This window comes from Pteropus vampyrus, unplaced genomic scaffold, assembly GCF_000151845.1.
Source record: "Pteropus vampyrus isolate Shadow unplaced genomic scaffold, Pvam_2.0 Scaffold877, whole genome shotgun sequence".
Taxonomy (NCBI): Eukaryota; Metazoa; Chordata; class Mammalia; order Chiroptera; family Pteropodidae; genus Pteropus; species Pteropus vampyrus.
The window spans coordinates 33,159-33,665 of record NW_011889658.1 but is presented as its reverse complement, the minus strand read 5'-3'; positions in this window follow the sequence as shown (position 1 = coordinate 33,665).

The window sequence follows — 507 nt, the reverse complement described above, 5'->3', positions numbered from 1 at the left end:
TACTGAAGATGATAGAAAAGTTCTGCATTAGGATTGTGGTGGTGTTTTCATGGGTATACATGTTGAAAACTCACTGAACTATATGTTTTAAATGGGTACAGTTCACTGTGCATAGATGATACCTCATTAATGTTAATGAAAAATATTCACATAAGCAGCATAAATTGTAAGATACTGAAGAGCAAGTCCAATGTAAGCCACTTAAGATCTCATTAGGAGAAAATATATCAAAATTATAAGTGAGTATCCAATATGACTGAGTAAATTAAATAATTTAGCAAGTTTAATGCTTTAAAGGGTAATTCTCTTCAACTTGAATTTCACCGCTAAATATTCCATTGTTTAACTCTAACACATAAGGGATTTAAAAACATAAATCCAATGATATCACATATATTTAAATTACCTAAAGTCTAAAAAAAATGCCCCTTTGCAGTTTATTTCATTAAGTTAATATCAATCTGAAGTCTCCATATTTTACTTGATAGATACGGCTTTTCCTTTTTT